At 43.1% G+C, this 13,956-nt stretch overlaps 1 long non-coding RNA gene across 1 annotated transcript in view; it reads right to left on the minus strand.

Moving 5' to 3' along the window:
- Positions 1–13,956, minus strand: part of LOC132654722 (uncharacterized) — a 91,702-nt gene that overhangs the window by 76,976 nt on the left and 770 nt on the right. The window lies entirely within an intron of this gene.

A 13,956-nucleotide genomic window follows, 5' to 3' on the forward strand; every position in this document is an offset into this window, starting at 1 on the left:
GGGAAACAGTAGAAACAAAGGACTAGTCCTGCCTGTCCAAGCTCAGAGCCAGCCCAGAGAGTGCCAGGACAGCTCTCCGTCAGGTGCAGAACCCATTTCTACTCACTCCACAGAAAGGGTGAGTCTGTGAAGACATTACCAAGCTTCCCAACACTCAGGAAGAATGAAAATCTCCACCCACTCCTTGGTTGGCCTTCATTAGCCCTTATTCATACTGAAAGAAGAACTGAGAATGCCCTTTAACCACATTCTCAACAGCTGTCTAGACAGTTATTTCGGAGCAGGTAATGAGCCCTTGCAAATGGCCAAAGCTAGGCCTGAGTACCTTGTATCCAGGCTTTCCGTATTTTTCCTACAGGCACTTTCACAGAGCGAACAGCCTGCAAGCCGCTCTGACTTTCCCACCCCAGGGACTGGGAGAGGCTCCATGGTTCTTCTCCAGGCCTGCCTCTGCCCCTCCCTTCTGCATAGAAAAGGCACAGATGGGGCCCAGCAAAGAGAGACTTGCCCTGGAGAAGGAAAACCCAGGGGCCCTCATCCAACTCAACAATACAGAACATCAGGAGAAGCCCAAGAGGCACAAGGCCTATACCATGGGGGTCTCTGAAAACTTGTGAGCCTTCCGTGCCACTGCAGAGATGATAATGTCTCATGCTCAGTCTCTCAGCTCTATTTAAGATCGGTTCAGAGGGTCAGTCTGTGGACACTTGGCTTCCTGTGCTTGGACATGTCATGGCAGTTAGGGTGTGTGGTGGAAGCTGGCTGTTCACGTCATGATAGGAGGCAGAGTGTGAGCAGGAAGGGGCTAGAGATAAGGACTTCCCACCAGTGACCTCGCTTCCTCCAGGCAGCTCACCCCTCCAGGGTTCACAGAGCCTCCCAAAAGAGCACCACCAGCTGGAGACTAATATTCATGTCCAGACCATAATGATTCCTTACTACTTTGATCCATATAACAACAGAAGCAAAGCCTTATGACTTTCAAGGTCAGGTCATACAAGGCATCACACAGCTTCTAGCTTGTTCATTGGGATACCCACATCTCGAGCCTTGAACCAACATATACATCCAAGTAGCCTTAGGCAACTAGGCTAAGGAAGAAGCCACAGTGAAGAGGCTTACACGAAAGCACCATGGTCAGTATCTGCAAATGAACCCAGGAATCGAAGGGCCAACCTTCCGCTGCTTCCAGATCTTGAAGACTGCAGCCATCTCTAGCCATTTGTTTGTCTAGACGAGGCCCCAGACCTCACGGAGCTATTGCAGCATATCATGCCCCCTTTCTTCATCTCACTTCTCACACACAGGATTCGCACGGTGAAAGAAAGCAGTTGCTCCTTCACCGGTCTGAGTTGAAGGCTGATTTTGCATGGAAATAGATAGTAAGTTGAAATTTGACAAGCGCCCTGAACAGTGCAGTGCATTTTAAGAAGTATGAATGTGTATGCTTGCCGTGGAACAGGGAGCAGTGATCACTTGGGATGCAAGGCAGGGTTAACAGTCTCCTTTGTGTCTTTCTTTGCTTCCTGAAGTTTTCATGGCGAGTTCATATTACTTAAGTCAAGAAAAAGAAATAGAAGCCACTTGAAGAAGCAGGTCACACCAAAATTACAGTGGTTGTGGTTCCAGCTGCAAGTAACGAAGATCTTCTAATGATGGCTAAGACCTGATTGAAGAAAAGGTTGTCCGGGCTCAGGGCTCAGACCGCCGTCCCTTCGGACATAGAAGTGGGCAGTGGCTGTGTGGCAGCATGAGGAGGGGAGAAGGTGGAAAGGCAATGAAGGTGGTAGGCGTGACCGCTGGAGGACACCTTTCCCTTGACAAAGCAAGAGACTAGCGTGAGCTTCTCCACTTGGTCAGCGGAGGCCCTCTGCATCACAGCGTTGGGTGTGTGAGCTCTGGTGTCATCCCCAGTGACTAGTGAAGATGCTCACGTGAAGTGTGTCTCTAGAGCACATCTTTTTCCTCCAGGTGCAGTCCTGCCATGAGCATAGGCACAAACCTTGGTGTGACAAAGGAGGCTTGGCCCTCGCCAGTGGCCACATTTTAGAAGCACAGGGAAAGCAGGAACGTGTGAAAAGGTGCAACTGGAAGGACCAAAGCTTGTGACTTTCACAGAAAAAAAAAATGTGTTTGAATGGGGCCAAGGCTGAGTTCAGCCTTATAGGCATGGTTTCTATGGAAACTCTGAAAGCAAATAGTTCACCAGTAAGGGGGGCTCTCTTCATTAAGCAGAATAGAAGTTCCCAGCCATGGGGCCAGTGCTTCCTCTACAGCAGTAGCTGCTTGCTTGTATAGAACATTCCAAAGCAGGGCGCTGGAAAAGTGGCAAGAGACCCAGAGACCAGGCAGGCAGTGGGTGCCAGTGCTCTGAGCCACACCATGTGGTCGTGAGATCTTTTGCCCTGCAGGCAAAGTTACATTTCTCTCAGGCTAGCAAGGATTGGTTGCACAAATCTGAAAAATCTAGTGAAAGAGTGTGAGGTAGGCTGAGGCCATCTCAGTCTCTAGAAAAGATGAGAACAAGAGAAACAGGCTGTGGCCGAGTGCCAGCAAGTGCTGTGGGGAGAGTCACCGGTGAGCGTCAGTGGGCTCTGAGGCCACGATCACATGGCAAGCCCTTTTCAGAAGCGGAGATGGATGTGGAACATTTGTGGTTCTATAGCAAGACCAGGCGGGGAGGAGAAGGCAGCTGTCTTTCCTTCCTCCACAATCATGAGTCACTCGCTGGGTTAGGGGCGGCAAAGCCTCTATTTTCAGGCATCTCTCCACCTAGGTGGGGCCATATGTGTGTGGTCCTCAGTGTAAAGTGAGAGGAAATATCTGCCTTACCCTTAAAGCAAGGCACATGTATTTCACAATCTCCCCTTCCCAATCTTCAAATAAAGATAACATCCCATGACAGAGGTGGAAGGAAATTAGAGGAATCTGCCAACCTACCCCGAACCACTCATGTTTGTTTCTTGGTTAATTTCAGTAATAATTGTGGCTTGTTTGATGATCAACATTTCAAACAGACATGGATTATACATAGTTAAAAGTGTGAAACTGCTCCTCACCATGCCTGACCCCAGCTTTCTCACTCCACTGCTGACAAATTCAAGTCCCTACAGTTTCATACATGACCTTTTCTAAAAAACCAGATGTATATAGTTTTATATATACAGGATGGTATATCTTTAAAAACATGTTATAGAATATTAGCTAGACATTTTTGGTATAAAATTATATATTTTTTTCTTTTTAAAAATTTTCTTTCTAGTATTCCAAATTTTACATATAGCTTCATGTTACCATCAGATGCTTTGAAATTACAAAGACCATTAAAATTCACATAATTTAAACTATCTTTGTTCTAGCAATTCTTGTTTTTAACAAAAATAGCCTAGAGAGATATCCATACAAATGTGCAAAGGGGTTTGTAAATTTAAATTATGATTTGACATTTGAAATAAAAGAAATTGATTGCTTATAAATTTAATTCTATAAACAGTACATAACTTTATAACTTTACTTTCAAAGCTGTCTCTGTGAGTGGTGTGTGTGTGTGTGTGTGTGTATACGTGTGTGTGCTTGTGGTATATACATATGTGCATGTATAGTTACACTAACCTGTGTGGGTGTGGTGGAGGTCAATGGTTGATGTCTAAATGTCTTTATTGCTCAGCATCATTTCTTTGAGGCAAGATCTCTCACTGAACCTGGAGTTCATCATTTCAGCTAGGCTTGGTGGCCAGTAAACCTCCAGAATCCACTGTCCACCACTCAGCACTGGGGTACTTGTATACTACTCCATGTCCACCTTCTACACGGTCCTGGGGAGATAAACTTAGGTCTTTATGCTTTCGCAGAAGACATATCGCTGAGCTGTCTTCCCAGCTCTGTGTCCAATCTTTTGACAATGAGACATTTTTAAATGTAACTTATATTTGCCTGATGTAACTGTCATCTCCAAGGCTTACTGCCTCTGTCTGCTAACCTAGGCTTAGTCCTGGAAGCTTCTTGCCTCCATACAGTCCAATTGAGGCTTAGAATGCTTTCAGCCTCTGAGACTTACTGCTGAATAAGCTCAGCCTTTCTAGCTCTTTCTAAATTCTTACTGGCTGGTTCAACTCAGCTGTTCTGCTCAAACTCCAGGCTGACTGATTCAATCTGGCTTCTCTCAGCTTCTAACTTTTTGCATTTGTTCCTGAGTAACTGGGAAAGCCAACGGGGGTGGTTGCATTACCTCAATTTCATTAAGAGGTGGTGCTATAGGTTCAATGAGCTGTGTATCTTGACCCTCAATTTCATTAAGTACAGTGGATTCATAGGTTCACAATGAAGCACTTCCTGTTTTCTCATTTCCTCTGTCTTTTGCCTGTTAAGGCTTTGTACTCTTATAGCTAATTTTTCTTGTTGTACGGCTACTTTTTCAATCTTTTTTTCAGAGGAAATATATAAAGGGTGCAATTAAAAGTGGAGAGGGGTTTACTCTGCTGGTCATAATTGCAATAAGTACCTTAATGGCTTTTTCAAGTAACTTTTCTATGCCAAATGGATAAGAAATGAAGTTTCCCATTTTTTTAATGCTGGAAAAGTCTGTCTGTAGAATAAAAATTGTCTTTTGGAGTGGCTTACTGAGATTCGCTGTCTCAGGGGCTCCTATGTTGTTCCTTGCTCTGGGCTCAAGGCCCCCATGTTTTGGAGTCTCCTGAGTGTCTCTGAGTATCCAGCTGAACCTGAAGAACGGATGCTTCCTCTGGAGACTCTCTCAGGCTCAATTCTCCTCTGTGACTTTCTGTCAGATGTCCTCTGCTTTCTGCAATGTTGGTGGGCTTTCTTCTTCTCCAGTCATGTTGGGCATTAGATATAAATGTAACTTTCATTTGCCTGATGCAATTGTCATCTCCAAGGCTTCCTGCTGAATAAGCGCACCTTTTCTAGCTCTTTCTGAATTCTGGTTGGTTGGTTCAACTCTGCTGTTCTGGCTCAAATGCCTCTCCAAGCTGACTGATTTAAACTGGCTTCTCTCAAATTCTAGCTTTTCATTCTGCTTGGCCTCAAAACTAACTCTAGCAATCTGTTCTAATCTTCTGGCCCTTTCTTATTCTCTGGCTTCAACTGCCTCTGCTGATCTGCACTGAACTGCTGCTGCATTGGTTCAAAATCGGCATCCCTTTCAAACATGGCTGTTTCCTTCTATAAACTACCCTTACCTACAATGTTTGAGGCTAAAGGTGTGTGCTAAAGGTTTGTCTGTATCCCCACCCAGAGCAGCTGTGTTGCTGGGTTAAAATTCCTTTACAGAGACATGACTCTGCCATCTACAAATATGTTAGACCATATGATGGCTAATGTTAATTGTCACTTTGATAGAATCTAGACTCACTTGGGAGACAGGTCCCTAGGCATGCGTGTGGGAACTTATCTTGATTGTTTTAATGAGGTTGGTGGACACACCCTGTTTGTTGTTTGAATGCAGGAAAACTGGGCTGAATTTATTTCATCGTAGCTTTTTCTCATCACATCTATTATCTTCCAAAATGACTACAGAACACTACAGTTTTGGAAAGCGATTATTAGATCATACTATTCTCTGTGAGAGTATAAATTCAAAGTGGTAAAATCTGCTTATCTGCTATATTTTGCACATTTCCATATTACATTATCATTTTTTTTTCTCAGCGGGGAATAGTTTTCTTATCACATAGCATACTATTCCGTTTTCAGCACATAAACACAGTGCTGAGCTCTGAGGATGAAGATACATATGTCTCTTCTGGAACTGAACTATTCAAATATGCCTCTATATCCTGAAACCCTGCAGCTATACAAAGCAGAGTTTCTGTGCATCCAGACTTCTATGTAAGAGATAACAAAGTCTCTCTATAGTCAAAATGCCTAAAACAGAACAAATGTTAATTCATTGCACAGTCTTACATAGAACTTATAGATCCAAAATAGTATTTGTATTTCCCACATTGGTTGTGAAGGTCTAAAAGGATATCAGAACAATGAGTATATACCGTTTGTAGTAGAGGAGGCACACGGCCACATGTGTGCTTGTATGTACACAGAGTATCTCTACTGACAAGCGGAGCCATTGTGGAGGACCTTGGAGAATACAAGTCGTGAAGAGGCTTACTTTCCACTATGTACTTTTTGTGTTCCGAATTTCCTGTCACAAGAAGATATTGCACTGATAATCTTGCAGGCCAGGAGGGTACTAAGAAACAGTACTACTCGGTACTACACAATAGTATGATGGAGACGGGAACTCTTAAATTGCCAAGTGCCATATAAATTGAGTATTATATTTGACATAGTAACCTTTAAACTTTTTTTTGTGTCTACTACTCTGATTCTTTTTGCAGGATAGACTGCTAGAAGGATTCCTGCACGTAGGGCAGAGTTTCCCTCCAAGTGGTCCCCCAGATCACGACGTCTGGGATCAGGCAATATTACAGAGTGAGAGGGAGCTAGGTTACATGGAACTGAGGTTGCCACACCAGTGAGTTTGAAATTTGGTATTCGTTCTGGATTATCCACGGAGACTAAACAGAATCACCAAGGCACTTATAGGTAGAAAAAGAGGTCAGGAGAGTCAGAGGAGTGCATTGTGAGATGCCCTTAACAGCCTTTGCTGGCTTTGAAGATGGAAGGTGGCCATGAGCCAAGCTGGAAAGCGTGAAACGATTCATTTTCACATGATCCTGAAGTATGAGCGTAGCCCTACCGACACCTTCATTTTAGTCCAGTGAGACCTATTCCTGCTTCTAAAACTAGAAAGCAATATGTTTATGATGTTTTAAGCCAACAGGCATGAAGTAATTTGCTATAGCAGTAATTAAAAGCCAATATTCTGCATCAAAAAATTACTTGTATATACAAGCATGAATATGGAATAACTTAAGCATCCAATAATAAGAGAATAGAAAGGATCGATGTCGCATTTATGTGAGTAAATATACACAATCAATAGATTCTTGACTTTTAAATGTGTGGAATGTGGATGAGAAAACTAACTAAAAACCTATATAAGTATATAACTACACACACACATATAATGTATATATTACCTACAGATGTAATCTGCTAATCAATCAGAGTTTAGCTTCAGAAAAGATTTATTACTCGAGCTGTTTCAAAGAGAAAGGATAATGTTAAAAAAACAAACAAACAAAAAAGATCAAATTTGCACAGGATCATAGAAAAACTGCAGGAATGGCTCTAGGTTTATTCCTACCTCTACCTGGACAAAAAAGATGGCGGGTTGGGTAGAGTCACCAGCCTGAGGACATATACTAGACAAGGACTAGAGATGAGGTGCCTCCCTTTCCGATTCCCTTTCTCACGGTATTTACAGGTATTCAAGTCTAACCACGACATTTTTCTGCCTCCCTCTTTGTAACATATTTCAAAGAAAACTCAAGGGAAATAGCCAAGAATCCATCCACTGTTGGGCTCTGAGGCTAGACTGCCTACAGTAAGCCCACTTCCGCCTCGCTTCTTCCTACTATGACCTGTAAGATCATTCATTCTTAGTACCCAACAATGGGAAGTAATATGTCCTCCTCCCAAAGGCTGTCTGAGGACTGAGGCTGGAGGCCACATTCTCCACGGTGTCACAGAGCAAAACAGCACAACACCACAGTGACTGTCTCCTACCTCGCCTTCCTCTACTTACTAAGTATGACCTACCATGTATTCATTCTCTCTCTCTCTCAAACACGCAAAACCTCTCTTTAGAAAAACCCAAATAGGCCGTTAACTTTGCCCCACCAAGTACAATAATCATGATCTGATGGAAAATTTTCAAATTTTGGAACTCATTGCCTTCTGTTTCTGTCGGCCATGTATCTGCTTCCTGTTGATAGAAATAATAATGATTCACAATCTCAACTTAGAGTCAAGAGTCCAAAGGCCCTGAGTACTTTCACTCTTAAACCATTTATACATCTATACATTAGTCACCCCTGCCACTCTGTTGCATTAAACATCACTCTACCAAGACTTGACAATAAGGTGATACCCTAAAACTTATAACTTAAGGGGCGGTGGAGACTATCAATCCTCAGTGAATTTGGTCAGCCAGCTTGACTCTTGAGTAGGTATCATCTAAACACACACATTCATAATGATTATTTATAAATACCTCAGCCCGTCTCGATGGCTGCAGCTTACAGCGTGGTCCTCCAAGGAACTTGAATTTCCAGGAAGGAATCTGTTTGACAGTTTGTTCCTCAATACCCGGTTTCCCTTTGGAATGGGCAGCTGTGGGTTCTGGTGGCAGAGGGGAAATAAAAGCCTACTGCTCTTTTCACTGTCCCTTACTGAATAGGGGTCAGCTTCAGAATGTCACACAATGATAGAGTTTATAATGGCCCCCACCCTTTCCAACCAGTCGTAAAACTTCTATGCCCTCTGTCAGGTCTTGTTTCAAGTCTTCCATAGACTTGTGGGTTGGAAATACATCCATCAGCAAATGGCAACGGTGCTCACTGGATTTCAGCAAAGCGTGTTCTAGCCGTTCATTTTCTACATCAAACTACTGTTTTCTGTTTTGTTTCATTTTGTTTTGTTTTTTCCTCCCCAGAGAGGAGAAAAGCAGCCAAATGCATGACCTTTCAGGGTCATAAGTATAAACCTCAATAGGAAGTGATTGTACTTCTATTCTCAAATCCTACACACAAGAGTAAAGGAAGTAAGACCATTAATTTAGTGAGCAGTAGAGATAAGAATCAAGCAGGAAATGGCTTTTTGTATGATGTCATCCGGGCCAAGTAGGAGGAGAACCAGGTGGGGCACGTCCTTCGTCTGATCTCTAAGAGATCTGCTCCAGCCTTCTGAGCAAAGGACTCTGTGGTGGTGGAGATAACGTAATTATAAGCCACCTTGATATCCATTGCCCTGCCAGGTGACTGTGATTCCAACAGTACTCTAACACTGCCAGCAAGAAGGAATGGGAAAGGAAGAAGGGAAAAAAAAAAAGAAGAGGAAGGAAGCACTTTTTTCTTTTAGTAGCGCGAAGTTCAGCTGAAGATGCTCAATATTTCCAAGGCTTTTGTATTCTGAACAAATAAGCTTGTGGTGTTGTGTTGTTGTATGTAGGGGGAAGGAGTCTTTTTCTTTGTGTTGTTTTGGTAGGGTTTTTCTTGTTGTTTGAGACAGGTTCTTAAAACAGAGCCAGACCGGCCTGAAACTCAGTCCTTCTCCTTCCTCAGTCACATGAAGATTGTGATTTACCATGCCCTGCTCTGGGTATATTATTATTATTATTATTATTATTATCATCATCATCATCAAGACAAAGTCCATTTATTCCAGGCTAGACTCAAACTCACTATGTAGCCACAGGTGTCCTTGAACTTCTGACCCTCTCACATCTTACCTCTTAAGTACCTGGGTCACAGGCTCACATCGACAGTATCAGTATCAATTTTAATATGCTTCTTTCTGGCTTAGAGACTATGAAGGGTGATATTCCATGTAAATCAGTTGGGCTCCTTTAGTTATTAAGCATGAGAACACAGGAGAAAAGTAAATGGGGCTCAAATTTTAGTTTATGAATGGACAGTTATGGAATGCTCTTTATCTGCAAAATAGATCAGTTAATATCTAGGCCTCAAGGTTTGGGTGAGTACTACACAGGCAAAGCATGGAAGTGTCCAACAGAGATGTCACTCAAGAGCTTATAGTAACTTCCTCCCATGACTGCTTAGAAGACAGCACTCTAAAAGGTTTTAAAAGGTGGCATATACATGACACCCAATTTTTACTTTCTCAATCCTCTTTGAGTCTGTAGCTAAGTACCATTAAGTGAATTAACACTGCTTTGCAACCAAGACTCAGCCTCCTGCAAAACTGAAACCCTAAAGATCTCTGCCCATCAACAGCTCACTCCCATTCTCCCGTCCTCTAGCCCTGCAATTATCTCCTTACTTTCTGTTTCTGTGGATTTGATCATTCTCAGTACCTCACTTATCGTACCTGCAGAAGCTGTGTGATTGGCTTATTTCAGATACAATATCTTTGAGACTACTCTTTAATGGTTGATGAAATTTTGTTCTCAAGCAAAAGAATGGGTCACTATGCTTTATGTTGCATGATCATCTATTCACCTAAAAAAAAATAGAAAATTCCAGAATAAAGGTGGTCCATTGTAACATGACTGTCCACAGCTACAATAGATGGATTTTACACAAATATCACCAACTCTCACTCACTTGTTATGTACCGGCACTTGTGTCTTAGACCCTTTAATGATTTGTAAGTTCTTGGAGATCAAGGAATGCCTGGCATGCATAATGTGCATGTTAAATATGATTGCACAAATTAATAAATTAACATATCGATGGTTTCAAATCCTAGTGTGTATTTTTAGTCAAAAAATTATCATAAAGTATTTTCTAATCCTTTATTCTGTGTATCACTGACTGTTGGAACTCATAGCATGTGGACTTATAGAAAGCCTAAGCAAAACACAGTCCCTTGACAGGCAAACACAGTTGGCTTTTGGATCCCGGATATATCTGTGTTCCATTGGCTTTTAGGGAAATGGATGTGTCAATTTTTTTAAATTTTTATTTCATTTTTATATTAATCACAGGTTGTTGCTTTGTATACCAGCCGTAGCCTCCTCCCTCATTCCCTCTCAATCCCACCCTCCCTCCCTCATCTCCTCCCTGCCCCTTTCCAAGTCCACTGCTAGGGGAGGTCCTCCTCCCCTTCCATCTGACCCTAGCCTATCAGGTATCTCCAGAACTGGGATGTGTCAATTCTTATTCGTTTTCATATTCTGGAGTACTAAATTACTTTTAACAGTAAAACTTACAGTCAGTACACGGACATGCTCAGGCTGGAGGTGATGGGAAAGGCGCTCACATACAGCAGTGGTAGACCCAAAGATGCTTACATCTTAAATCTGAGAACCTGTAAATCATGGCATTTGTGGCAGGAGACAATGAAGGCTGCATAAGCAGTAAAGGTGGCAACCAGCTTACCTTACCTAGATTCTACTTGTTGGGCCCAATGTAGTCGCAAGGGTCTTCTGTATGTGAACAAAAGTAACAGAAGAGACTGTGTCACAGTGATTCAAGATGGGGAAGACTCTATCTGTGTGGGCTGTCAAGATGGAAGAGGCCGGGAGCCAGGAAATGAATGCAGTGTCAGAAAAAGACAGGGAAGAGGCTCTTTTTGGTAGTCTCCAAAGAAGAGTGCAATCCTGTTGACACCTTGACCTCCATGATGTCTATTTTAGGCTTGTGATATCCAGAACTATAAAGTAATGCATTTCTGATGGTTTAAGTAACTGAGTTTGTGATAATTTGTTATAGCAACCATAGACAACTAATGTAATAGATAAGGATGTTCACTGCAGCATCATTCATAACAACAAAAATAAAAACTGTAAGCAACTGTGTTAGCTGATTTTCTATTACCCTAACAAAGACTTGGAGCTAGGTGTTTTGTAAGAATGAATATTCAAGTTTGGACCACCCCATCTGTTCAGCTACTGGTGAGGGACTGGTGATAAATGGCATCACAATGACAGGAACGTGGGTGGAAGAGATCACAAGGTAGACATGAAGCCAGAGAGATATAGAGCCAGACTCACTGTCTTCACAACTGCTCTAATGAAAACCAGTTCCTCCCAAGAGCTACAGTATTCCTTTTTAGAGATGGTACCCTTTCAACAACACCACAGTGAGGACCAAACCTCCAGCATACTTAAGCCACATCTGAACCACAGCAGATGCCGGAACACCCACCCACGGGGACCTGGTAAAGCATTGTGTTGTGACAATGGATCCTGAGGACTGTGTGCTTTGCCCAGGAAAGGGGGTGACATTTCTTGCCAACCAATTTGAACCAGAAGGGAGGGAGAGGAAGAAGGCCTCTGAGCTTTTAAGTCATTCTGCTTGGAACTACATGGCATATAAAACCTAACAGTGAAATTGTTGTATTTCTGAATCACCTGCTCTTAGTTTCTTTCTTATGTTATGCTAGGCACTGTGCTAAATGTTAGAAAATAAAGACCAAAGAAGAAAAATGAATGGGGGGGGGGGGGAGGTAGGGAAGAGATTGTATGAAGTATGACAAATGTCAAAGCAGAGTAAAAGCATCCAGGGGGAGGGACATCTAACTAAGTAGGGCTGGGAAGATGGGACAGGGCTAGCTGCCAATGGAAGGTAATTGCCTGAACTCAGCCCCAGAGGAAGAGCAGGATCTAGCCAGACAAAGAGGACTTGGAAGGCCAGCACAGCAGAGGAAACAGCTTACAAAAGGCCAGCTGGCATGAGCTCTAATGTGGTGAGGTGGGTGGGGTAGCGCAAGGACCAGGAAATCCTACAAAGCTGCACAAAGAACCTGCCCATAACCAACTTCATAAAAGCCCCAGACCCTCAGTCCTCCACCTCTGTAATAAGAGAAGCAGGGACCCTCCCACTGGGGGAGGGTTAAGAGACCTTTGTAGCATCTCGAGTCCTGGAAAAAGATGATCCAACTTCTGGAAATCTCTGCCTTCCTGGCCATGTGTACTATCCCCAAAGTCCCTACTTCCCAGGCAGGTAGCCCCCTTCTAGAATATGAAAACCCCAAATGTGTTAAAGAACGAGAAACATTCCATGATGCAAATTGGAATTATTCATACTTAGCAAATCACCACCCCTAACCCACGCACACAAATTGTAATGGTGATTCCTGCTATTAACAGATCTTAGACTAGACCAAATTAACTCACAGTGCACTCTAGGCCTTGGGTCCTGGTAATGACGGAGAGTTAAATTTATACAATAAATGTTTTCTTCTTCTACTCCTGTGGGTCTCAACCTGTGGGTGGCATATCAGATATCCTTGCAAAGCGGATATTATTTACATTACAATTTATAACAGGAACAAAATTACAGCTATGAACTAGCATGGAAATATTTATATGGTTGGGGGTGGGGAAGATCACCACAGCATGAGGGACTGAATGAAAGGGTCACCGCATTAGGAAGGCTGACAACCACTGTTCTAACCTCTTCCCTGACAGACCCTCCATAATGCCTCACCCAGAGAGAACTTTTGAGCTGTAGAGAAGTCTAACTAGTTTGTGGGTCCTGGCGCTGCTCATATTTACTTGAGGAAAGTGAAGTTGTATTCAGAATTATATGGGTGGTTTTCACAGTATACTCGTGCCTGAGCCCACCCTCGAGGTACCGCCTTGATTGATTTAGGCATCACAGTAATTTTGAAGACTCTTCCTTATTTTAATCATGTATATATGCATGTGTGGCTGTGCATGTGTGTGTGCATGCCTGTGGAAAATGGTCCCTTCAGATCCTCTGGAGCTGGAGTTACAGGCAGTTGGGAGCTTTCCGGTGAGGGGGCTAGGAACTGACCTCAGGTCTTCAGTAAGAGCAAGCCATCTTAACCACTGAGCCATCACTCCAGCCCAACAAAATAGTATTTTTAAAGGCCCTTGGGTGATGTTGTTGCAAAACTTGGTTCCAAATGACTCTATCCAAACAATTCTATGAGAAAAGAATCTGTAGTTTTGCTAGCCCATTTACAGGTAATGGTAAATGAATGAATGAATGAACGAACGAATGAATAAATAAAATAGATGAACCAAAAGTACAAAGAGAGGCACAAGGAGCCTCACAAAGTTCAATTTGGAGGTGTGGCAGAAAGCAAACAGCTGTAGCCCCGATGCTACAAAAAGGTAGGAAACCAGTATCTGTGCACTGGGCAGTGGGAAGGAACCCAAGAGTATCCTCGGTCTGTCAAAGTGGGCGAACTCAGTTTGCAATGTCAAGTTCCAGCATCCTGACCAGGCATTTATACAGTCCCCAGGGTTGATGGACAGGCCTGGCCCTACAGTGGCGAGCCCAGGGCTGACCAGAGTCTGGCACCTACGGCAGGCAACTAGGCAGACTCAGTTTCACCCCGAGGCAAAGTTCTCAGGAAACACAATCGAACACTGAAAAT

Source organism: Meriones unguiculatus, chromosome 6 (assembly GCF_030254825.1).
Source record: "Meriones unguiculatus strain TT.TT164.6M chromosome 6, Bangor_MerUng_6.1, whole genome shotgun sequence".
NCBI classification, from domain to species: domain Eukaryota; kingdom Metazoa; phylum Chordata; class Mammalia; order Rodentia; family Muridae; genus Meriones; species Meriones unguiculatus.